The sequence below is a fragment of the Myotis nattereri genome (genome assembly GCF_964212035.1).
Source record: "Myotis nattereri genome assembly, chromosome: 20".
In the NCBI taxonomy this organism is placed as follows: domain Eukaryota; kingdom Metazoa; phylum Chordata; class Mammalia; order Chiroptera; family Vespertilionidae; genus Myotis; species Myotis nattereri.
This window is the reverse complement of record NC_138096.1, coordinates 1097760-1122431: the sequence shown is the minus strand read 5'-3', so window position 1 is coordinate 1122431 and position 24672 is coordinate 1097760. Positions and strand designations below refer to the sequence as shown.

General features: G+C 59.5%; 1 long non-coding RNA gene across 3 annotated transcripts in view; it reads right to left on the bottom strand.

Annotated features, from left to right (window-relative positions):
• LOC308535627 overlaps positions 1-24672 on the bottom strand; it is a 51737-nt gene that overhangs the window by 1633 nt on the left and 25432 nt on the right. For 2 of the 3 annotated variants that reach the window (XR_013997284.1, XR_013997285.1), the window contains exon 3: positions 802-947. This is a non-coding gene — a long non-coding RNA (uncharacterized lncRNA). Of the gene's footprint in view, positions 1-801; positions 948-2102; positions 3346-24672 lie in introns of those variants that run through there. The other variant, XR_013997286.1, reaches the window with a different exon arrangement.

Genomic DNA, 24672 nt, shown 5'->3' with positions numbered 1-24672 from the left:
CATGACGATTCATCACAGTAGCAGCATGACAGTGATGAAGTAGCAACGGAAATAATGTTATGGTTGGGTCACAGCGTGAGGAGCTGTATTTAAAGGGCCAGAAGGTTGAGAACCGCTGGTCTAGAGAGACGCCGTCCAGAACTCTGCCATTTTGGTCCCTCTGGGGGCTCCGGACTCGCGGGGAGGGGGTGAAGAGGAAACCATTCCTTCCAGACGCTGGCGGAAGGAAACACCGCTGGCCGCGGGAAGATGCCCACACGTCTCTCCCGACAGGCTCACACGACGTGGCCGGCTTGGTGGCCGGGACGGGCGGCCCCCTCCCTCTCTCACCGCCTGCCCCGCTCCTCCAACCCCTCGCGGATCTGGGGAGATTCCAGGGGCGGAGACGCCAGGGTCCCTGGCCACACCCCCCACAGACCCGGGGCCAGGCCTGCCAAAGAGAGGGACAGCCCCAGCCAGTGAGGCCCTGGGGCGGGGGGGCAGGGTCAGCGGCAGCGGCTGGGAGGCACCCGTCAGCGCGAGCACGCCTGTCACGTCACCCGCAGAGGGACAGGCCGGCCGTGACCCGCGGCAGCTCTGGGAGCGGCCCCCGACGCGTCTGCCTGTCAGGACCAGGACCCCCGGGGACTCGGGGCCCAGGCTGTGTGCGTCACAGTCTGACCTTCTGGTCTCAATCACCTCGGAGGCAGGTGCCAGGCGAGGGACACGGGAACCCGGAAGGAAAACACTGCTGGGCCGTGGAGAGAGAGCTCAGCCCAGGACTGAAGGGTCCCGGGTTCGACTCCAGCCACGGGCACGTACCTGGGGTGCAGGCTCCGTCCCCGGCGGGGCCCGTGTGGGAGGCGCCCGATCGATGTGTCTCCCTCACATCGATGTTTCTCTCTGTCTCTCCTCCTCCCTTCCACTCGCTCTAATCCTCACCAGTTGATATTTTCTCCGTCGATTTTCTAAACAGAGAGAGAGAGACACGTCGGTTGGTTCCCTCCTGCACCGCCCCCGCCCAGACCAGGGCCAGGGATCCAGCCTGCAACCAAGGCACGTGCCCTTGACCGGAATCGAACCCGGGACCCTTCAGTCTACGAGCTGGCGCTCTAACCACTGAGCAAAACTGGCTCGGGCCCTTCTACTCTCTCTGAAAATCAACAGAAAAATATCCTCGCGTGAGGATGAGCAGCAACAACAACAGAAAGGCCACCCCTGTGCCTGGCTCGGCGGCCGAGGTGGGCAGAGCCCATAGCCCTGCGTGGGCTGGTCCTGCCGGCAGAGCCCCCTCCGTCAGCCTCCAACCCCCCGCTTCTGGCCCTTCCTTTAGGGGATAACTTACACGTCTCGCTCCGCGAGAACAGAGATGGTTCCCAATCTGGGTGACCACGGCGGCCCCAACACGCAGCCCAGGGAAGGGGCCGGCCACCATGGGTGCCATCCGTTCCCGCGTTAGCCCTGAACTCGGGGGCGGCCAAACACTTTTCCTTTTCTCCCTCTCCCAAGGGGGTCCCTGCAGTGGCGGGCACGGCCTGGTGCTGGGGGACCCCCGCGGGCACATGTGGCCACGGGCACGGACATGGGCGACGCCTGTCGCCTGCGATTCCACCGGCCAGCGTGCGCAGCTGTTGAAACCACCCTGCGCCCAGCACTGCGTCTGTGGGTGACCAGCTCTGAGGAGCTCAGCTGTGTTTGGGGGCCGAGACCGCGGCCGCTGCCCGTCCCGGACACACAGGTCCCTGTGTGTGGGTCCCACCGATCGGCAGTGCTGGGGGAATCCATCAGGAGGCCGCCGGCGCCGGGCCGACGGGGGACGTCCATATATCACCGGGGCTGCGGCCCGGGGATGATCGACGACCCCCATCCGTCGTCGGGGTGCCAGGGCTCCCGTGACGGATGGCCCCCAACCGTCGCCACAGCCACAACGATCAAGATCAGCCCTGTGTTTGTGAGACGCACCTGGGCCCGTGCGGTGCGGGGAGTCTCCACAGTGAGCGTGTGTGCGCGGGGAAGGCGGGGCGCAGGTCCCCGGGGCAGCCAGGCGGTTCCATGGGGGGCGGGGGGGCCTTCCCATGGCGGCCCCGGCGCCCCGCCCCGAGGTGCGTCCTCAGGTAACTCACCCGAACCCCGAGCCGCAGGGGACGCGGCCTCGTGCTGAACGCGGGATCCTGCGAGGTGCCCGGGGCAGAGCGAGGCCGCTGTTCTGCCAGCGCTGCTTCCGGCGCTCTCCTGACAACGTCCCGCGGGGCCCGGCCGATCCGGGCAGAAAGGCCTTCAGGAGACGGGCGGGTGCGTCGGCTTCAGGTGCCTGACGCCTGGGCCGCCTGCAGCCCTGCCCTGCGGCCACATGAGTGTGCGCCCATGTGCGTGTGCGTGTGTGCGCGCGCGTGTGTGCATTTGTGCGTGTGCGTGTGTGCATTTGTAAGTGAGTATGTGCGTGTGTGCACATTTGTGCATGTGTGTACATGCGTGTGCACAAGATGAAGGTTCCCCCAATACATCAGAGGGATTTAAATCCAACTCTCAACTCTCTGCTATTTGAAGCACAAGGAGAATCCGCAAAAAAAAAAAAAAAAAAAGCAGAGAGAGAGAGGGAGGTATGACTATACCAGTGGCAGCAATAACTGTATCAATAACCTCTAGTCCAGACCCTCATGGAGAATCCCATCTAATGAGGGTCCCCACACTTGGGAATGGGCTGCGCACACACACACGCGCACACTACACACACCACACACGCACGCACACACGCATACACACGCACACACGTGCACACACACGCACGCACACGCACACACACAGGGACCACGGCACTACATCCAAGGAGCTGACCCCCAACCAGGCCTTCGTATAAAAAGACCCTGACCTTCTGACCACCTCAACCCATTGGATCCAGCCGTGTGTGTGTGTGTGTGTGTGTGTGTGTGTCTGTCTGTCTGTGTGTCTGTCTGTGTGTGTGTGTGTGCGTGTGTGTCTCTGTGTGTGTCTGTGTGTGTCTGTGTGTGTCTCTGTGTGTCTGTGTGTGTCTGTGTCTGTGTGTGTACACAGTGTGTGTGTGTCTGTGTGTCTGTGTGTGTGTCTGTGTGTCTGTGTGTGTGTCTGTGTGTCTGTGTGTGTCTGTGTCTGTGTGTGTACACAGTGTGTGTGTGTGTGTGTCTGTCTGTCTGTGTGTCTGTCTGTGTGTGTGTGTGTGCGTGTGTGTCTCTGTGTGTGTCTGTGTGTGTCTGTGTGTGTCTCTGTGTGTCTGTGTGTGTCTGTGTCTGTGTGTGTACACAGTGTGTGTGTGTCTGTGTGTCTGTGTGTGTGTCTGTGTGTCTGTGTGTGTGTCTGTGTGTCTGTGTGTGTCTGTGTCTGTGTGTGTACACAGTGTGTGTGTGCCTGTGTGTCTGTGTGCCTGTGTGTGCCTGTGTGTGTCTGTGTGTCTGTGTGTGCGTGTGTGTGTGCGTGTGTGTCTCTGTGTGTGTGTGCTTTGTAATTGATGTCAGAGAGGAAGGCAGAGAGAGGGAGAGAAACATCAATGATGAGAGAGAATCATGGACCGGCTGCCTCCTGCACGCCCCGCCCTGGGGATGGAGCCCACAACCCGGGCCTGTGCCCCGACCGGGAACCGAACCCTGACCTCCTGGTTCAGCGGTCGCCGCTCAGCCCCTGAGCCCCGCCGGCCGGCTCTCTCTAGAGTCTCAGGTCGAGCTGGCGCGGAATCACTCCTGCAGGCGGCTAGCGACCCGAAGACACGTTGGACGCGAAGCGACACCTGCCTCTCTGGGCGGTTCCTGTTGGCCTGGTTGTGACCGCAGAGAAGCCTCTGAGACGCCGCGTGTGTGAAGGCCTTTTCGCCCGGACTCGTCCAAGAAAATTGGAAACGGGCGGCTTTATCAGATTCCTCACGAGGAAGCAGCCGCCATCGCGCCGTTTCCTGCGGAGTCTGGTCCTTCTGAACACACGCCCGCGACGGACTTCAAACAAAACAGCCGCTCGCACGCACCCACCCGAGCAGGACTCCCGCCGCCTTCCCCGCAGCCCGTCAGAGCGCCCCGAGACCCCCGAGCGCCCCGAGAGCCCCGAGAGCCCCGAGAGCCCCGAGAGCCCTGAGAGCCCCGAGACCCTGAGAGCCCCGAGCGCCCCAAGAGCCCCGAGAGCCCCGAGAGCCCCGAGAGCCCCGAGCGCCCCGAGAGCCCCGAGAGCCCCGAGCACCCCGAGAGCCCCAAGAGCCCCGAGCACCCCGAGAGCCCCAAGAGCCCTGAGAGCCCCGAGAGCCCCGAGACCCCCGAGCGCCCCGAGAGCCCCGAGCGCCCCGAGAGCCCCGAGAGCCCTGAGAGCCCCGAGACCCTGAGAGCCCCGAGTGCCCCAAGAGCCCCGAGAGCCCCTAGAGCCCCGAGAGCCCCGAGCGCCCCGAGAGCCCCGAGAGCCCCGAGCACCCCGAGAGCCCCGAGCACCCCGAGAGCCCCAAGAGCCCTGAGAGCCCCGAGAGCCCCAAGAGCCCTGAGAGCCCCGAGCACCCCGAGAGCCCCAAGAGCCCTGAGAGCCCCGAGAGCCCTGAGCACCCCGAGAGCCCCAAGAGCCCTGAGAGCCCCGAGAGCCCCGAGCGCCCTGAGAGCCCCGAGCGCCCCGAGAGCCGCCGCAGCCTCGTCGGTAAGGAAAGGCGCGCTCCGGGCAGAGCAGCCCTTTCTAAACGCACAGAACGTGCCCGTGAGGCAGCAGCGGCAGGACGGGCCAGCAAGTCCACGCAAAGCGGCCGCCTGTTCTCAGAGGACAGGCCGCCCGTCGAGCGAGGCTGCCGGCCGGTGGGCCCCGTGGACGGGAAGGGGCCACGCACTCACTGGCCGCCTGGGGGGCGGGGGAGGCCTGCGCGGAGGCCTCACGAGCTCAGAGGCCCAACGTGACCCCACCGCACGGCCTGGAATGAAGAAAACCCCTCGTTAAGGAGCGGGGTCCGGGGGCTCGTCCCGTCCGGGGCCGGTACCTTCCCCGACAAAGACCAACTTCGACCCTCACTGAGCCCGCGGCCTGTTGGCATCTCAGATAACGCGCCTGCAAAATGTCAGGGTCACGGGGAACTTCCCTTTTCCCGGACCCTCAGGGCGCAGCTGCGGGACCAGGGCAGAGACCACAGTGCCTGACGGTTAACTGTCCCGCGCCCGCCTGAGCAGAAGCAGGTGTCCGTCACCTGACTTTTCATCCAATCCCAGAGTTTCCCGCTGTGCTTCCTCCCGCCTCCCTCCTCTATCACCAGTGCATTTCCTGGGACCCCCTGACGTCTCCCCTTTCGTCTTTTTTTTTCTTTAACCCTCATCCAAGGTTATATTGTTTCCACTGGTTTTTAGAGAGAGTGGCAGGGAGAGGGAGAGGGAGAGAGACACCGTGTGCCCCTCCCCAGCCCCCCGCGACCAGGGCCGGAGCCTGCAACCCGGGTACGTGCCCTTGACGGGAATCGAACCCGGGACCCTTTAGTCCGCAGCCCGGTGCTCCATCCACTGGGCCACCCTGGCCGGGGCTCCCCTCCTCTGGTCGTAAAGTATAAAACGAGGTGAACAACCACCGTTCTCCGGAGCACTACCCTGGCGATGACGGTTCGGCTCAAATCAACCCACAGAAACTCTTCACAGGTTTGGATGGCGGTTGTTTCTTTACGTGGACGGGTCCCCGGGCTCGCCGCCCGCCCGCCCCGTCTCTGCTGACTCAGATGCTCACCAAGAGCCGCACAAAGATCGCCTCCCATCCGGCCAGGAGGTCGCGTTTTCGGTTCAGGCACACGGGACTCGCTCCTTCCCCGGTTCCCTGTCCAACCGCACCGGCTCCGTCCTCCCGAACCCTGGGCATGGGGGGGGGGGGGGGGCCACGGAGTCACGTGACCCTTGTCTGAGGCCAAACACTCCTGCCCCGGGCGGAAGAAAGCGTGGTGGGGCTGCCACACTCCCCAGCGCCCCCCCCCCCCACCTTCCTTCCGGACGCTGCAGCGCCTTTGTGACCAAGATAAGCTGTTTATAAAAGCGCAGGCTCAGTGGCTGCAAACAAAGCACCCGCCCCCTCTACCTGGGGCTGAGGCCCGAGCCAGGGACCCCCCCCCCCCCGCATTCTCTCTCATCGCTGATGTTCCTCTCTCTCCCTCCCCCTTCCTCTCTGAAAGCCATGAAAATAGATTTAAAAAAAAAAAAAAAAAAAAAAAAAAGCAAACCAGAAACCGAAGGCAACTCTCCTCTCTGAACCCTGGGTTCCATCCTGGAGGGAATTTGAAATTAGAAAATCGTTGTTTGGATACAAGAACCCCCCACCCCCCACGCCCCCCACCCCAGAGTAAAAGGCTCAGACGCTGAGCCTAGAGCTGCTTTCCCTTCCTTTCCTCCCTGTGCTGTGTGACCTCCCGGCGGTTTTGTATGTTGTCTCTGAATTTCAGAGGCGCATCAGTGCGGGTGCACGGAGACCAGCCTGTTTGGGGAGGGGATGTCACCGGGTACGTGCTCCTGCATCGAATTGCTACGTTGTGTCCCTGAGGCTGATACAATGTTACACGCCCAGGACACCTCGGTTTAAAAGGCGGACTTGTGGCCCCATCGGCCGGCGTGGCTCTGTGGTTGAGCGTTGACTTACGAACCAGGAGGTCAGGGTTCGATCCCCGGTCGGGGCACAGGCCCGGGTTGTCGGCTCGATCCCCAGTGTGGGGCGAGCGGGAGGCGGCCGATCAGAGATTCTCTCTCATCATTGACGTTTCTCTCTCTCTCTCTCTCTCTCTCTCTCTCTCTCTCTCTCTCCCTCCCTCCCCTTTCCTCTTTGAAAACAATAAAAATGTTTGACTTACAGCCTTGAACATATTTTAAAATTACTAACAAATAAGTAAAATCTGCCCCAACTGGTATGGCTCAGTGGTTATAGTGTCAACCTATAAACCAGGAGGTCAGGGTTCGATTCCCGGTCAGGGCACAGGCCCAGGTTTCGGGCTCGATCCCATAGTGTGGGGCGTGCAGGAGGCAGCCGATCCATGATCCTCTCTCATCATGGATGCTTCTCTCGCTCTCGCTCTCCCTTCCTCTCTGAAATGAATAAAAAGTATATTCTAAAAAATAAGGGTTCGGTAATCGTTGGATTTTGTAATTCTTACTGTCATCAGTAAATGAAGGCGGCCGTTATAAAATGCAGAAACGTCACCGAGGAGAGAATCGGGGCTCGGAGTTTTCAGCCATGAGGCTCCACGTACAGAAAAATAAATAAATGAATGAAAGCCGCCTGAGACCAGCGCAACGTGGAAAGCTCAGCTGGCTCTAGGCCGGCTCTCCGCTCGCCCCCTGTGTGAGAAAGGCCTCCGAGAGCCGGGGTCTCTAGGCGAATACGGGACGGTGGTAACGACATGTTACTGCTTCTCTCGGGGGAATTACATGGCATATCCGCAGGATGGGGCTCACCTCGCTGGGGCTATAATTAGTCCCTGTCCATTAACTAGCGGTTGCCCGACTTCCTAGGAATTTACCGGCGCCCTAAATTACAGCGCTGTGCCCTGGCAATGTTTCGGCCTGCCTCGTTCCTCCCCCCACGACCCCCACCCCCACACCCCAGCCCCCTGTTCTCTGCTGCCTCCTGGAAAGCCTTCCATCTCACTCAGCGGTTCTCAACCTTCTGGCCCTTTCAATACGGTTCCTCATGTGGTGGGGACCCCCAACCACAGAATTATTTTCGTGGCTGCTTCATCATTGTCATGTTGCTACTGTTACGAATCGTCATGGAAATATCTGATAGGCGGGATGTATTTTCATGGTTACACATTGAACATCATTAAAGCATAGTGATGAATTACAAAAACAGTATGTAATGATAGATGTGTTTTCCGATGGTCTCAGGCGACCCCTGTGAAAGGGTCGTTCGGCCCCCAAAGGGGTCGCCGCCCACAGGTCGAGAACCGCTGCTCTAACTAGATCCTCAGTTTCACCAACCAGGCGTGTGGCGATGTCCTGCAGCAAGTTCTCGTAGCCACTGAGAAAGTCCCAAGGCCAACGGAACTCCCGTGGATTTAACGCGGACACGTCTAGCCACGCCCGGGGGGGAACACGCTGTCAGAGATCCCGTGAGTTTGCGGGCGACGCTCCATCCTGTTGCATTGCTGCCAGCCGGGTTGCTTCGGCCGCGTGTGCGCCGTCGAGCAAGAAAGCGTACATCCGTAGCACACGGGGTCGGGAACGTCTTTAAAGAGCCGGCGCTTTGGGATCAGAAGGGAAAAGGAAGGCGAGGACAGGGGCCCCCTGCAACGCGACGGCAGGAAAACGGGCCTGAAACATCTGAAGTTAAGAAAGAGGGTGAAAGTGGACGGCGGAGCCACCATTAAAAAAAATCAATATCCAATATCGTATAAGTGACAGGTGCTGGGGATGGAACAGCTGGGTTTGTGGTTGTATTTTGGTTTTTTGTTTTTCAAGAATATGTGTTTATTGATTTCAGAGAGGAAGGGAGAGGGAGAGAGAGAAACATCCATGATGAGAGGGAATCATGGATCAGCTGCCTCCTGCACGCCCCACACTGGGGATCGAGCCCGCAACCTGGGCATTTGCCCCGACTGGGAATCGAACCCTGATCTCTCCCTTCCTCTCTAAAAAAAAATCAATAAAAACATTTTTTTAAAAGCATCCCTTGCTTTTCACAATATAATGTGAATGCCTGCTCCCTGGCCTGGGACATACTCCACTGCCCCCGACTCCCCCTCCCCCCGCCCAGTGAGTGGCACATAGTAGGTCTAAATAAACATTTGAGGACTGAGCAACTCTATTACACTCAGGGCCGTCCAGAGGGAGAACAGTATCAGATAGATTAGGCCCTAACAGATAGAATCAGTGGTCGGCAAACTGCAGCTCGGCAAACTGCAGCTCGCGAGCCACATGCGGCTCTTTGGCCCCTTGAGTGCGGCTCTTCCACGAAATACCGACTTCTGCGCATGGGCCACGAAGTTTCAATGGCACTGTACGTGCGCGCCCGCACGTGGTATTTTGTGGCAGAGCCACACTCAAGGGGCCAAAGAGCCGCATGTGGCTCGCGAGCCGCAGTTTAATGACCACGGGATTAGGGGAACTGACCGTTCTTGAGAGCGTCCACCTATGAACCAGGAGGTCAGGGTTCGATTCCCGGTCAAGGGCACAGGCCCAGGTTGCAGGCTCGATCCCCAGTGTGGGGCGTGCAGGAGGCAGCCGATCCGTGATCCTCTCTCATCATGGATGTTTCTCTCGCTCTCGCTCTCCAGTCCTCTCTGAAACCAATAAAAAATATACATATTTTTTTAAGTCTGTCAAAACTGTGAGTGGTGAACCAAATAACTCTGATAACCATCGTTAGGACGAGCCATCGAAAGAAGATAAAGGGCGGTCATCGGCGAAGCTCGTCCTCCCGCGTCCAGGCAGAAATTATTAGAAGCGACGATCTTCTCGGGACGAGAGCCAACACCGTCTTGGCAGGCAGCGGGGACGTCAAACCCCGTTAGCGTGACGCTCCCCCGGGCGGGAGGCCGTGCTGGGGGCGCTGTCTGTCGGCCGGACGTCCGCAGGGAGCGTCAGTCTTCCCGGGCTGCAGCCTGGTTCCCACGGGGAGAGAGAGGCCTTCCCGGACGCTCCCGGGTGAGGGAGACAGTGTGTGCACGGGGCGTCACGGAGCCCGGCCCGGCCCGGCTTCACACGCGGTGTTTATAAACACGCTGATTGCACGGAGCCTGCCCACATGCCGAATGCTCACTGCGCTCTCATCCACTCGCCGTAAACACGGAACTGAGGCAATTCCGGAACATTTTTTTCTAAGGAAATTTTAAAAAAAAAGGGGGAGGGGGGTGAGGGGAGCCTAGGCAGGCAATAGCGTGCGGTATTCTGAATATAAATTCGGGGCTGTCGGTAACGGGGACACCTTGGTACCATAAGAATGTGTAAGTCCGGCCGGCGGGGCTCAGTGGGTGAACATCGAACTAGGAACCAGGAGGTCCCGGGTTCGAGTCCCGGTCAGGGCACAGGACCGGGTTGCGGGCTCGATCCCCACTAGGGGGTGTGCAGGAGGCAGCTGATCCATGATTCTTTCTCATCATGGATGGTCCTCTCTCTCTCTCTCTCCCTCTCTGAGATCAATAAAAATATATCTATTCTTTTTTTAAAAAAAAAAGCAAGAAAGAAAGCAGGTCAGCCGAGTTTGGGGGATGAAGCAGACACCTCCAGTGAGGAATTCCCCACGGCATAGTCCACACGCGGGCTCTCCATCTAAAATTGAATTTGACCGGAATCCAACTCGGGGCCTGTCAGGCCCCAGGCCGATGCTCTATCCTCTGAGCCAAACCGGCCAGGGCTGACTCGGAATCGCTTTAAAAAGCTCGACGCCACGCCATCTCCCACAGACAGGGGGCCCCAGGGAGACCGGCCTCTGAAGGGACGGTGTTGTATTTAACAGGACACCAGGGGCCTGGAAATAAATGCCTCCCCCACCCAGCGAACCGAAGCCCAGCTTGCAGATCTGTATTTCCTTGGCTCAGAATTCTCTTATTTTATTAAATATATTTTTTATTGATTTTTAGAGAAAGACGAAGGGCGAGGGAGAGAGAGAAACATCCATGATGAGAGAGAGCCATGCATCGGCTGCCTCCTGCACACCCCACACTGGGGATCGAGCCCACAACCCAGGCCTGTGCCCTGACCGGGAATCGAACCCTGACCTCCTGGTTCCTAGGTCCACGCACAACCACCGAGCCAGGCCGGCCGGGGAGAAGGGGTGGAGGATGGAGGGTCCGGGTGGCAAAGGGCAGCGAGACTCGGACACCCCGAGGGTGATGCAAGCAGAACTGCCGGGCATTCGGCGTCTGGGGGACGCTTCCAGGGGTGTCTGCCAATGAGGGGCCTGGACAGGTGCTCAGGGCTGCGAGGCGCAGTTACCCCCCCACCCCAGGCCGCAAGGGGTCGCCGAAGCGTTGGCCCCGGTCCCCAGCCGCCTGGACCAGGTTTGCTTGGCAAAGGTCACCTGCCGAGCACCCTGGTGACAGGGATACGATGTTGCCATTATCTTCCCGGCTAATGACAGGGTTCCGCCCGCGCCGAGTGCAACAGGAATTAGCGGAATTCCAGCGGCTTACGGAGCGATAAGGAAGGCACCCCCGGGGCGTGCGGAAAACCTGGGCTCGCAGGAAGCGGGGCTCTGCAGAGGCATAAACAGGAAAGCAGCCGCGCGCCTGTGGACAGACGGACGGACGGACGGGCGGTGGGAGGGCGGCAAGGCCCCTCGACCGTGGGCACGGGCTTGACCCTGGGCGGGCGCTGACGCACCCGTTCTGCTGATTTTGTCGTCACATCCGCACGGCCCCCCTATTTTTCAAAATCCCAGCCGATCACCCCAGAGGCATCTGAGAGCAATGCCACGCGCCCGGCGGCCAATCAAACGGCCCGACGAGCAGAGGGGCCTCGCGCTGTCCGCTGGACACAGCGGCGGACGGACTGCGGGCTCAGATGCTTCGTCGTGAACACACAGGTATCTGCCCTCGATGAACTTTTTAGGGGCGATATGTTCTTAATATATTTTTCTTGATTTCAGAGAGGAAGGGAGAGGGAGAGAGAGAGAGAAACAGCAATGATGAGAGAGCATCACGGATCGGCTGCCTCCTGCACGCCCCCTAGAGGGGATCGAGCCTGTAACCCGGGCACGTGCCCTTGACCAGAATCGAACCCGGGACCCTTCAGTCCCCAGGCCAGCGCTCTATCCACTGAGCCACACCGGCCAGGGCAATAAAAAATATGTTGTTGGCCCTAATTAGTGCGGCTCAGGGGTTGAGCGTCGACCTATGAACCAGGAGGTCACGGTTGGATTCTGGTCAAGGGCACAGGCCCGGGTTGCACTCGGTCCCCAGTGTGGGGCGTGCAGGAGGCGGCCGATCCATGATTCTCTCTCATTATGGATGTCTCTCTCTCTCTCTCCCTCTCCCTTCCTCTCTGACATCAATAAAATATTTAAGAAAAAAAAAAGGCAGGTCTTTGGCCTGGACAGAGCCAAGCGCCTCCTCGGCGACACCGTACAAACTCCGCGACGGGAGATCCCGGAAGCTGATGTGAACGCGTTTAAGAGCCGCGAACCCCGCGCTCCGTTCGGACCATCTGGGGGCCCAATTGTGTTCGGCTCCAGGCCGCCCGCCGCCGGGGGACAGTTGATCCCTGTTACCTCCCAGCGAAGGGCCCGGGCCCACCCTGGGGACCTCCTGGGAACGTTCCAGTGTGTGCTGGAACATTCTGCCAGGGCCCGGCCGGCCGCCTGCATCCTCCGTGGCTGCGTGCCAGAGGCCTCCGGGGGTTGTTTTCTTAAAAATCAAAGGCGAGTTTTGCTTTTACTGTTTGAAAGGTTAGGAAACCGGTGCCAGAGTTCCCCAGGGCGGCGAGCAGAGCCCGGCGGGCGGGAGTCTTCCAACGGAGGTGGGGGGGGGGGAGCCCCAGGCCCCAGGGAAGGCGGGCTCTGCAGGCAAACAAGGCACTGACCCAGCGCCAAGCCTCCTGCACGCCCCTCGCTGGGGATTGAGCCCGAAACCTAGGGATCGAGTCCGCAGCCTGGGGATCAAGCCCGAAACCTAGGGATCGAGTCTGCAGCCTGGGGATCAAGCCCACAGCCTGGGGATCGAGTCTGCAGCCTGGGGATCCAGCCCGCAGCCTGGGGATCCAGCCCGCAGCCTGGGGTTCGAGCCCACAGCCTGGGGATCGAGCCCACAGCCTGGGGATTGAGCCCACAGCCTGGGGATCGAGCCCGCAGCCTGGGGATCGAGCCCACAACCTGGGGATCAGTCTCCACGGGAATCCAACCGTGACCCCCTGGTTCATAGGTTGACGCTCAACCACAGAGCCGAGCCGGCCGGACTAAAACTTGTTTGTTCATCGAAGGAAAGACACGTGGAAAGAGACTTTGACAGCAGGGGACATCCTACGAAGAGAAGATGAGATTTAAAACCAAACAAAACCAAAAAGTACCATTTCGAAGTCTGACAGGTCCAGTTAGACGCGCGCGATCGGCACCTGTACATAACACACCGATGAGCTCACCCGTCCTTTTTAAAACCCCAAACTAGTGAAAACGGGCGCGTGTTCAAGCAGCTGCTCGGGCCTCAGGGGCCGGGACGGGCGACCCGTCTACGCTCGTCTCGGGGTCTCTGACTGCGCACACCCCTGGCCGGCCCTGTGCGCACGCGGCTCACGGAGGGTTGGCAATCTGATCCCAACGTGGTCCGTTCGGTGTGTTCACACGGCAACAAGGAGGCCCGCCTCGGTGCCGGCAGCAACGAGCTCACCACGGAATCGAGTTCCAGCACAGACAGCGTCGCGGCGAGATCATCTGTTTCTGCCCGGCCGGCGGGGCTCCGTGGCTGAGCGTCGACCTATGAACCAGGAGGTCACGGTTCGATTCCCGGTCGGGGCACAGGCCCGGGTTGCGGGCTCGATCCCCAGTGTGGGGCCGTGCAGGAGGCAGCCGGTCCATGATTCTCTCTCATCATGGATGTTTCTCTCTCTCTCTTTCCCTCTCCCTCCCTCTCTGAAATCAATAAAAAATATATATTTTTTAAAAAGATACTTTGTTTCTGAAAAAACATGGTTATGACTTGCCTCTGTTTTATAAAGTCATTACTTTTCATTTTTTAAATGTAACCGTTGCTTACATAACAGCAATGAGGAAAAGTGCGATGCACGTCATCTCTTAGGGAGCATCTTGCCAAATAATCCAAAATATATTTTTATTGATTGCAGAGAGGAAGGGAGAGAGAGAGAGAGAGATAGCAACATCAAGGATGAGAGAGAATCATGGACCAGCTGCCTCCTGCACGCCCCCTACTGGGGATCGAGCCCATAACCCGGGCCTGTGCCCTTGACGGGGAATCGAACCCGGGACCCTTCAGTCTGCAGGCCGACACTCTACCCACTGAGCCACACCGGCCGGCACTCAGCTATTTCTTGAAACCGCGTTGCCCGTCTCCGACCGGGGGCCTCTTTCCCCCGTGTTCATCTGCGGCGGCTGGCTCCAGCTTCCGTCCAAACACGGGTTTAAATATCTGCTGCCCCAGACACAGAACAGCCACCCCGCGGGCACGGCCACCAGGAAAGCAAAACGCGGAAAGTCCATCGCGACCCGCGGCCGGGACGGGAGGGAGCCGGCGACTCCGCCGGACGGAGCGTGTCCCGTGCGGGGACGCGGCCCGGGGCCCGGGGCCCGCCCGCCTGCCCTGCTGAGCCGGGAAGATGCTAATTCTGCTGATGAGGAAGTGGGGGCCCCCCTGCGCCCCGTTAATTATGCAGAGGCTGCAGAACGCGGGCCTCTTAATGATCTCCCGCACCTGCTCCTCTGGCCCCGTTTTAATTAACACTCCAAGGAGGTTTGTCAAGACGAATCAGAAATATTGTCGCTTATAAAGCTGTGGCGAGAAATCAATGGCTCTCCATCAGGAAACGGGAGGCGGGCGTAACCGGACCATTTAATTGCCTCGTTCCAATAAACAAAAGCCGCGCGTTTTAACGACTTGATCCGGGGGGATCGATACCCCAGCGCATCGCACCGGGCCCAGCAGCAACACGTGGGGGGGGGGGCGGTATTCGGCCTCACACACCCCCACCCCCACCCCCACCCCCGCCCCCCGAGTCCAGGCTGGCCTCCTGCCTTCTCGTTTCGTCCCGCGTGGGTGGCGGGAGGTTGCCGGCGGGTGATGGATAGCAGCCCGGTGACCTCCAGGGCCGCGCGGGCACGGGTGGCTGGCTCTCAATGGGGAGCCCCTGGCGCTTGACAAAGTGCCCGAAGCAGAATGAATTCACTTCCCTCCTCCCGACCCCCGCGCCCGGCCGCCCCTCTAACAAGATCTCCTGTCGCCACCGGAGAAATGGACTGTCCTCGCGGAGCTCCAGTGAGCACGGCTGTCACCTCCCGGGAACGGCGCCCGCAGGAGATTTAACTAAACGGCAGGCCCCCGGCGAGGGCCAGGCAGGTGGGCTGCCTCCTCGGCCGGCCAGGTTCAAAGGCGTCTCCCTGGGAAATGGCTCCCTGTGCTGCCTGTGGAATCCACAGCCAGCGCCCCTGGAACGCGTGGGTTCGTGGGGGGGCCCACCCCGTGGGGGGCCCGGGAACACCGCAGACCCCCACAACTACCTGTGTGTCGCTGGCTGTCATTCACAGACTCGAGTCCCCCGCATTTTGGTCATCCGGAAGGTTGCCTGAAAATGGACATTCCTGCCCGGCCGGCGTGTGGCTCAGCAATTGAGTGCTGACCCAGGAACCCAGGAGGTCACGGGTGCGATTCCCGGTCAAGGGCACCTGCCCGGGTTGTGGGCTCGACCCCCAGTATGGCGCGTGCAGGCGCGTGCAGGTGGCTGTCTCTATCTCTCTATCCCTCTCTCTTCCTCTCTCTCTCTAAAGGCATCAATAAAAACATATAAAAAAAAAAGAAAATGGAAATTCTTAACTATTGCAAATGACTGCCTGTGACCCACAAACACTGGACACACGCGTGTCCCGGGGCCATGAGTGCACGCGCTCGCGAGAAGAGATACAGAGGTCGGATTAAGCGCGTCCCGCTGTCCCGTGGGCCCGGGCATCTGTCTGTCTCTGTAGCCATGTTTTGAAGACACATTGTCCATCGAGATACAGTGTCAATGAAGGCTTTCCGACAAGACTTCAAAGATGCCCGGATACAAAGTATCAGAAAGCATACAGACCCACACGGAGGGCAGCGCGGGGTTTTAATGACCAGCTTAACATAATTAAGCAGTCCGCCCCGACCCGGGCCAGGCCCCACGCCCACCCCGAGGCCATGAAAGGACCGACGACGCGTGCCGGCTCCTGCGGGCTCCCCGGCGCCCGATGCAGACTTGCCACCGCCCCCCGCCCCCCTTTAATTTTCCATCCCTCGCCCTCCCCGCTCCCTGCTTCACGGCGCCTGGCGATTGGCTTTGGCAATCTGTCCCCCGAGACCCAGGAGTTATGGCCCCTGTCGGGGGAAGAGAAAGGGATGTTATTCCCTTGTCACCTCTGGGCTCGGGCAGCGTCCGAGGCTGATGTATCGCCGGCAGGGGGGACGCGGCTACCTGTGTCCGGCATTGCTCCCCGCAGCCCGAGCGACAGTCCGCGTCCCCAGGGTCACCCCAAAACCCCGGGAGTCAGCGCAGCTCGGCCCCGCAGCGGGAACACACGGCGAGAACGGCCAACCTGCGGCGGACAGAAGCCCTCGAGCCTCTGGTATTCAGTCGACCGAGGAAGTTTGCTGGCGAGACCCTCTGCTGCCTCGGACCACGTTGGGTTTTTCTGTTTGTTTGTTTGTTTTTAAATATCTTTTCATTGATTGCAGAGAGGAAGGGAGAGGGAGAGAGAGGGAGGGATAGAAACATCAATGATGAGACAGGCCCCAGCCAGTGTGGCTCTGTGGATAGAGCACCGGCCTGCAGACTGAAGGGTCCCGGGTTCGATTCCCAGTCAGGGCAGAGGCCCGGATTGTGGGCTCGATCCCCAGTAGGGGGTGTGCAGGAGGCAGCCGATCCATGAGTCTCTCTCCTCATTGGGGTTCCTCTCTCTCTCCCCCTCTCCCTTCTTCTCTGAAATGGATAGGGAATTTTTGGGCTGGAACCCGGATTCTTTGTCCGCCGGAGTCGAAGAATGAATCCAGGGACAGAAGGTGGTCGAGCAGAGGCGGAAATTTATTGCAGGACAAGTGCAGACTCCACGTGGGGAGGGGAAGGGTCCCACTGAGCTCCTTTTCCCCGCGGCCTATAAAGGCTGCAGATCCCGGTGCCTTGATGTCCCCCCTGATCCGTCACTATTCCCTTGGATGGTTCCTATAGCAACTCCTGGGCTCCATGGTCCAAACTCACAGGGGACACGTGGGGTCCCCCCCCCTTACTGTTTTCCTGTTCCCTCTGGGCTTTCTCCTCCTTCTGGATGAGGACTCCTTCCCTTTACTTTGTGAATACAGACCTTCCGCTGCTCCCAGCTCCTCATTCCATGGAAACGCACCTGTGGCAGCTTTCCAGCTGCCCATCCTACGGAATTACACCTCCTGCTGCTCCGCAGCCCTGTGCTTCCTCCACGGTCCCCGCAGCTTCCAAAATCTCCTAAAACCTGTCCTTTTCACCCCAAAAAGTTCCGATTTCAGAATCAATAAAAGCCTAGTTCCTAAAACAATGAGAAGCAGGTAGATGAACGGGGAGGAGATGAAAGCGGAAAAGCCAACGCCCGCTCTCCAGGGAGGCTGTCGGGGGTGTGCCCTGCAGACACCCCCCTTCTCCCAGCAGAAAGCAGCTCAGAGCCCGAGGGACCCCCTGCCTGGGGCGGTGGGGGGGGGGACCAGGGGGGCGAAAGTGCGGGGAGCCCCGAGCGGTCGGTCGAGGGGAGACAACAGCCCCTTCGCAGCGCCGCCTGGCGCTTTGTGCAATCCCGTGTCCGCGGCTGCCGGCCTCCGAGCGCCGGGGGGAACGCCGACGGGGCGCCCCCGCCTGACCCCGGCCGCCCATCTCGGGGCGACGTTGCAGGACGAGGCGACATCTATTAACCAGCGTGACCTCCGCTCCCCGCCGGGGCCCGGCGCCGGGGGAGCCGACAGGGGCCGGAGCTCGGGGAGGAAGGGCTCGGGGAGGAAGGGCTCGGGGAAGGGATCGAAAAAGTGCCTGGGAAGCAGTTTCGGCGAGAGCCCCATCCATCACGACGGCGCCTCCCGCCTCCGCTCCTGGTGGGGACGAGGCCGGGGAGGCCGTGGCCCCCGCCCCCCGGCGCTGCCGCTGCCCCTCCTCGGGGTGCCCCGCGGCCCCTGTTCCTGCCGGCGGCCATTGGACTTGAGAGCGTCGCCCTCGGGCCGGGGCTCGGCAGGAGGTCCGGGCCCAGGAGTCTCTCCCGCTTCCTCCGAGGCCGGGCCACGCGCAGCATCTCGACCCGGTCGTGGTCGTGGAAACAGTGGGCCCGGTAGGTGCTGAGCGACCTGCGTGCGCCTGCCGCTGGGCCGGGACCGCCGCTGGGCCGGGAGCCGCCGCCGCGAGACCCGAACTTGAACTTTTATTTTTTTTCCCCACGTGCCCGCTCTCCCGTGATCACGTGGCCCCGCCCCTGTCACGTGCACACTTCCGGCTGTTCATGTGGCCCCGCCCCCTGTCACATGCACACTTCCGGCTGTTCATGTGGCCCCGCCCCCTGTCACATGCACACTTCCAGCTGTTCATGTGGCCCCGCCCCCTGTCACATGCACACTTCCAGCTGTTCATGTGGCCCCGCCCCCTATCACGTGCACACTTTCAGCTGTTCATGTGGCCCCGCCCCTGTCACGTGCGCACTTCCAGCTGTTCATGTGGCCCCGCCCCTGTCACGTGCGCACTTCCGGCCCAGTTTGATAGTAAAAGAAGAAAGAAGAACGGGGGTGTCCGGTTCCTGAGTGTGTCCTCTGCGTGCTGCACACGCGCGCACACACACATGCACACACGTGCACACCCGCAAACGCACGCACACACACGCACACACACGGGCAGAGCCCACAGCCCCCGGCCCCCGCCCGTGACACTAACCAGAGCGAGCCGTGGCTGGGCTGCTCACCTGCTACTGCAGTTTGGAGCTAAAACAAATTATTGTTATTACCAGGTTATAAACCCTTAAAAAAATCCCCTAATGGAAATCCTAACCGCTCATTAACTATAATGAGAGCCATCACCGCGCTGCGTTCCGGGCCGGCGCCGGCCACTGCGGCGATGGGCCCTCCGTCAGCCAGAGCGCCGGGCGGGGCGGCCGCACGGGCTGGGCAGTTCAAGCCCTGGCCAACCCAGCTGCTCACGGGGAGGACTCGGACCCGAGGCAGCGATTTCCAACCTCCTTCAGCTCACGGCACACAAACCAATCACAAATTCCGCAGCCGCCCGGCCGGTGTGGCCCGGTGGTTGGGCATCGACCTAGGAACCAGGAGGTCAGGGTTCGATTCCCGGTCAGGGCAGAGATCCGGGTTGCAGGCTCCATCCCCAGTGCGGGGCGTGCAGGAGGCGGCCGGTCCATGATTCTCTCTCATCATGGATGTTTCTATCTCTCTCTCCCTTCCTCTCTGACATCAATAAAAATTAAAAAGTGAGTCCTGAGAAATTCCATCGTCATCGGAAGACCCAGGGCCTGCCCGTAAGATGCTTGTCATCGCCGTGGCGATAGGATTCAGGTGGGCAAGGCTCCCGGTGCCTCTGGTTAAGAATCTGTAGGCAAAGACCTACCTGCTCATCGTTTCCCAGAAAACGAAAGTGATACTTTATCGTCAAGATGGAAACTCTCTGAACCGAAGCGTGTGGGACGACTTCCCCTTTTCTGCCGCTTTCAATCCCCCGAGGAGTGGAAGAACCAGAGGCCTTTTGGGGGGTTCGGTTCCAAGAAACTGAAGTGTTTTTCTGTTCCCCCTCAGTAGCCTCTCAGAGCAGCTCACATAGAATTTAAACGGCGACACCCGGTCACAACGCAAAGTGGGCTGGATTTCAGAGCAAGAAGCGCTTTCCATGCAGCTGGTGGCCACGCTCCGTGCTCTGGGGGGATGGTGCTCAACTCCCTACGCCAGCGGTTCTCAACCTGTGGGTCGCGACCCTTTTGAGGGTCAAACGACCCTTTCACAGGGGTCGCCCAAGACCATCAGAAAAACACATCTATCATTACATATTGTTTTTGTGATTGATCACTGTGCTTTAATGATGTTCCATTTGTAACAATGAAAATACATCCTGCATATCAGATATTTACATGACGATTCCTAACAGTGGCAACATGACAGTGATGAAGTAGCCACGAAAATAATTCTATGGTTGGGGGTCCCCACAACATGAGGAGCTGTATGAAAGGGCCGCGGCATTAGGAAGGTTGAGAACCACGGCCCTAAACAAACAAACAAACAAAAAAGTGCATTTAGCTGGGCCGACGTGGCCCAGTGGTTGAGCGTCAGCCTATGAACCAGGAGGTCACGGTTCGATTCCCGCTCAGGGCACATGCCCGGGTTGCGGGCTCAATCCCCCATGTGAGGTGTGCAGGAGGCAGCCGATCCATGATTCTCTCTCATCATTGATGCTTCTCTCTCCGTTCCTCTCTGAAATCAACAACAACAAAAATATACATATATTTTAAGTGCATTTAGCAAATGTCGTCTTTCCATGGGTGGGGCCTTACAGCCACAACTGCTCACTCAGCTTCGCCGTCCTCCTCGGGGGTTTGAGGGGACACTCACATGCGCAGCTACGCCAGCCCAAGCTGGGGACTGGGGTCCCACGGCCTCAGATCCCCACATCCCCCTGGAAGAGCTCTGGGGTCAGAAGCCGGGGCGGCTCCAGGCAGGTGTCTAGGCTGCCACCTGTTGGTCTCCCAAGGAAATACACCCCAGGAAAGGCCAGGACAGGCCTCCTGCTGGTTAGGGTCCAAAAAACCGCTTCTCCTGCCCGGCGGGTGTCGACCTATGACCCAGGAGGTCAGGGTTCGAGTCCCGCTCAGGGCACACGCCTGGGTTGTGGGCTCCATCCCCAGTGGGGGGCGTGCAGGAGGCAGCCGATCCATGAGTCTCTCTCATCATGGATGTTTGTCTCTCTCTCCCTTCCTCTCTGAAATCATAATTATTTTTTCCCCGAAAAAGTGAACCCACGGGAAAGGCTCTGGGGGGAATGCTGCCTTATGCACCGCTGCCTCTGTTGGCGTCTGAGTTGGGGCGGATGGTGCGGTCCGGGGCACGTGGCCTGTTGGTCTCTGCCCACATTCCCGCAGGCCAGGCTGCCGGGATCTGAGGGCTCCCCTCCCCCCCTCCCCCAGGACAGGGGCTGGCGGCCCCCCACTCCGTCCTCCCAGCCTCCGAGGAGCTGCTGGAACTAATCCGTCCCGTCCTCCACCCTAATGGCGTGATTGGCAGACACCTAAAGAGCTATCGATTGGCCCCGTCCGTCAGCGCCCGGGCCCTGCAGCTGTCCGTGTGGCCTGGTGTTAGCCTGGTTACGCCTGGGATGGCACAGGCTTCCTCCGTGGGTCCCTGGGGACCTGCCGTGGATGCAGGAGGGAGCCGCTGTCACCACCGGCCCCTGACAGCCTGACCCCCCCAGCTGCCCAGGTCGAGGGGGTCCCCGTCTGCCTATGTCCTCCCCGTATGTGAGTTCCGGGGGCTCTGATAACCCTCCCGGAGCACGTAGTCCCTCAACAGGCCAGATTCTACCTTGAAAGATAAATCCTCCTTGTCTCATGGGGCTGGGGGGGCCTCCCCAGCTCACAGCATTTTTTAAAAATATATATTTATTGATTTCAGAGAGGAAGCGAGAGGAGAGAGACAAGAACATCCATGATGAGAGTGAACCATGGATCGGCTGCCTCCTGCACGCCCCTCACTGGGGATCGAGCCCGCAATCCGGGTCTGTGGCCCTGATGGGGAATCGAACCCAGGACCCTTCAGTCTGCAGGCCGACGCTCTATCCACTGAGCCACACCGGCCAGGGCCTAGCTCACAGCATTTGAACAGAATCCCCAACGGCTGGACCAGGAGACCCGCCCTGCGTAGCTTCCCGGCTCCGACGTTTTATCGGCAGGATAAACACCGGCCAGGACAGGCGGCCGTGGCGTGTGATTACAAACGCGCAGGACGGGGGCCTGGGTGTGATGCCTGAGCGCCCTCTCCATTAGGAGAGCTGCATTCCCCGGGGTCATTACTCCAGGAATTAATGGCGGCTCGGGCCAGCCCGTCCGCACCCGCGGCGACATTGTCGAAGCAATTACACTCCGCGCGGAGCCGGCCGCTCTTTAGTCACGGCCGTGTTCCGAGGGACGAGCTGAAATGCGCTTGTTCGTACATGTGGAGTGTTGCTGCACACAGAATAAAACGCACGCGTGCGTGCCAGACGCCGCTTTGGGGCCGGCCCGGCGTGGCTCAGTGGTAGAGCATCGACATAAAAACCGGGAGGTCAAGGTTCGAGTCCCGGTCAGGGCTCATGTCAATGGATCGATGTTTCACTCCCTCTCCCTTCCTTTCTCTCTAAAACCAATAGAAACATATTTTTTTTAAAAAAAAGTCCTTTTCCTGCCCTGGCCGGTGTAGCTCAGTGGATAGAATGTTGGCCTACGGACTGAAGGGTTCCGGGTTCAATTCTGGCCAAGGGCACATGCCCGGTTTGAGGGCTGGATCCCCTGTAGGGGGCGTGCAGGAGGCAGCCAATCAATGACTCTCTCGTCATTGAAGTTTCTCTCTCTCCCTTCCTCTCTGAAATCAATAAGAATGTATTTAAAAGAAATAACACAGAAAAGATTGCTAGAAACCTTATCAAAACTTCCTTTTTTTTTTTCCCCAGAACTTTTAGCCAATATAAATCCTCACCTTTCCAACGTCTGACTCTGGGAAGTGTAAGATTCAGGTCGATGGGACTGGCCTTTTCGTGCCTAAAACCAGCATCCCTGGGTGTCTGGCCACGGCTGGGCCGAGGCAGCCGTCTGACTCACAGTGATTAGGGGGGAAAGTCCATTTTAGGTTTTTCTTTCTTTTTTTTTTTTTTTTTCTCTTTAAGACGCTGGAGTTACAGGCTCGATGCCACCAGCCAGGCCCTGATCTGGGGCCCGGGGCCTCCGGCACGGCAGCCCCAGCCCGCAGCCAGGACCAGGCGTCCCCTGCTCTAAGGGGAAGAAGGTGACAAAAAGGCAAGTTCCTGGGAGGGAGGCGACCCCTGCCCACCCCCCCTGGGCCACGGGCGCTCCCGGTGGGAAGCAGGAGAGTGAGCTACGCCTGGGCCAGAGTTCCCGCTCGGCCGGGCCGGACACACAGGATGTTTGTGGATTCCTGGAGGCCCGGTCACTGCCCAGCCGGCCGGCACCTCTGCTGACGGTCCAGGCCGCGGTGAGTCAGGGGCTCATCCGGTTAATATGCAACCGCAGCGCCCAGGGGGCCCTCCCCGTCCACATTCCTCACTCCTCTCGGCCCCAAGCGAGCGGCGGCTTCCAGAGGCCTGGGCTCCTCCCTCCGGCTGCCAACCACGCGGGCAGAGGGCGAGCGAGGGACCCAGCTCGGGCCGCCGGCCGGACCCCGCACGCACACACTTCACATACGTGAGAAGTATGGAGCCTGTTAACCACCCATTCCCCGGCCCCCTTCAGCACATGTTCATATCGCGTGGAGCCTCCTGAACACGCGTACACACACACACACACACACACACACACGTGTGCTGGGCCCACTCACACCGCCCAAGTCGCCTCCATGGTATTTAATACAAAGATAGCCCAGTATTTGCATTCTCCCCCCATAAAGAGGATTGTTTTAAGGTTATTGCCGCTCAGATGGGATGGAGAGAGAGGGAGCGAGGGAGGGAGGAGAATGAGAGAGAGAGAGAGAGAGAGAGAGAGAGAGAGAGAGAGAGAGAGAGAGGAGAGGGGGGAACCTTGCCCCATGATAAATATTTTCATTAAAAAACTTTTAAAAAGTTCAAAGATAGGTTCTCCTCTCCTATGTCTTGTCAACCCATGACTTAAGGCCCAAAACTAATCTCCTTTCCATTTGAGCCCGTATTTCAGCGCTGTCGCGGGCGGCCGCCGCCAGTATTGGAAGACGATCGTTTTTTATTTTGTTGATGTTACCGACAGCTTTATGTCACAAAGCAATCTCGCACGGCGTCACCCCGCGCCGGGCGCCGGGGTCAGCCGCCCGCCCGCCCGCCCGCCGGGCTTATTAAACGGCCCCGGCGATGGAACCGGACGGCCCCATAAAGAAACATCCCGCGGCGTCCTGCGCGCGGGGCTCAATGAAGAGATGGCTCCCGGGCGCAGTAAACAGCCGGCAGGGAGGCCCGCGGGGGCTCCTCACGCGTCTCGAGAGCCACCTCCAAAGCATCTTTCAAACCAAGTGGTTAGAACAGAGGAAAACACACGCACACATGCACATGCATGCACATATACACGTGCACACATGTGCATGCACATACATGTAAAAACGCACATTGCACGTGCACATGTACACACGTAAATACACGTACACGTGCACACACACAAATACACATGTGCACGCACATACACACATGTGCACGCACAAATACACACATGCACATGCACGTGTGTGTGTGCACACATGCACATACACACGCTGAGGGGACCGGCCGGGGCTGCATGGGGCGCGTGGGCCCTCTGAGGCCCTTCTGAATGCTGCTAAGTCAGCACTCCTACCGGCCACCATCCCTTCCGAGGATGTCGAGGGACCTGGGGGTCATGGTGGACGGGGATCGCCGCTTTGTTGGAAAGAACCTTCCGGCTGTCATTGTTATACTGTCTGGGACGTTTCGATGCTGCGTGGGAGCCTCTATTCCGACAAAGCTTCACGTGGGAGGGAGAGGGGCCATCGGAAGAGCCGAGTGAAGATAATATGGGAGCCCGGCCGCCCGGCGTGGCTCAGGGGTTGAGCATCGATCCATGAACCAGGTTCGAATCCCGGTCGGGGCGCAGGCCCGGGTTGCAGGCTCCATCCTCAGTGTGGGGCGTGCAGGAGGCAGCCGGTCCATGGTTCTCTCTCATCCTTGCTGTTTCTAACTCTCTCCCTGCCTCTGCCTTTCTCTCTGAAAGCAACAAAAATATATATTTTTTAAAAAGATAATCTGGGAAATACTTGTTGAACTCTGACCTGTAACGTGTGGTGTGAAAAATCGACACGTGATTATAAAGAAACAGGAAAAAAAAAACCCACACGCATTTGTTCTCACGGACGCGGGGTTTCCCCTTCTGGTCTCGATTCAAACCTATCAT